A 1029-nucleotide genomic window follows, 5' to 3' on the forward strand; every position below is an offset into this window, starting at 1 on the left:
AGAAGAACATCTACAGAACATTAACCTGGAAACATAACACATGCTTGATATTAAAGAGCTTCAGATTCTAGCAAGGCCTGTTAGACTGCTATAACATATATATATATATATATATACTTATTTAATTAATGTAATTTATATTAATATATAAATGTGGTGTATATAGTAACACAAATATGTATTTCTAATCATAATAAAAAAAATACATATATATATATATAAATAAATGATTGTTTATTTTTTTAATAAATAATATTTTTATAATTATAATAAAATACATATTTGCATAAATAATTGATTATTATGAAATAAATGTACATTATATTAATTTAAAATCATATGGTGTATTAACACAAAAATTCATTTATACATAAATATCTATTAATTAAACAATTTATGTTAATATATCAATATGTGGTATATATTAACACAAATATGTCTTTATAATTACAATAAAATACATTAAAATGTATTAATGTAATTTATGTTAATATATTAACATGGGGTATATATTAACACAAATATTTATACTTATAATAAAATACACATTCACACAAATAATTGCTTATTATTAAATAAATGTACATTATATTAATATATAATAATATGCTGTATTAACACACATGTATTTACAATTATAATAAAACACATTTATACATAAATATTTATTATTTAAAAAACGTAATTCATATTAATAAATTATTACTTATTTAATAAATGCAATTGACATTTATATTAATATCAATCAAATACTGTGGTTTATTAACAAATATGTATTTATAATTTGAATAAAATACATTTATACATAAACATTTATTCATTATTTAAAAAGAGTAAATGTCTAATTTATATTAATATAAATTGCATTACATAATAAATAAAAAATTATGTATATATGTTTTTATTATAATTTAAAATGAATATTTGTGTCAATATAGACACCATATTTTAATTTACACTTATTAAATAAAAAAATAAATGTAAATATAATATGTAATATATATATATATATATATATATATATATATA

General features: G+C 14.7%; 1 protein-coding gene across 1 annotated transcript in view; it reads right to left on the reverse strand.

Annotated features, from left to right (window-relative positions):
• LOC107675715 (cingulin-like protein 1) overlaps positions 1 to 1029 on the reverse strand; it is a 15417-nt gene that overhangs the window by 125 nt on the left and 14263 nt on the right. The gene's annotated exons all lie outside the window — the stretch shown is intronic.

The sequence above is a fragment of the Sinocyclocheilus anshuiensis genome, unplaced genomic scaffold, assembly GCF_001515605.1.
Source record: "Sinocyclocheilus anshuiensis isolate Anshui unplaced genomic scaffold, SAMN03320099.WGS_v1.1 scaffold708, whole genome shotgun sequence".
Lineage (NCBI taxonomy): Eukaryota > Metazoa > Chordata > Actinopteri > Cypriniformes > Cyprinidae > Sinocyclocheilus > Sinocyclocheilus anshuiensis.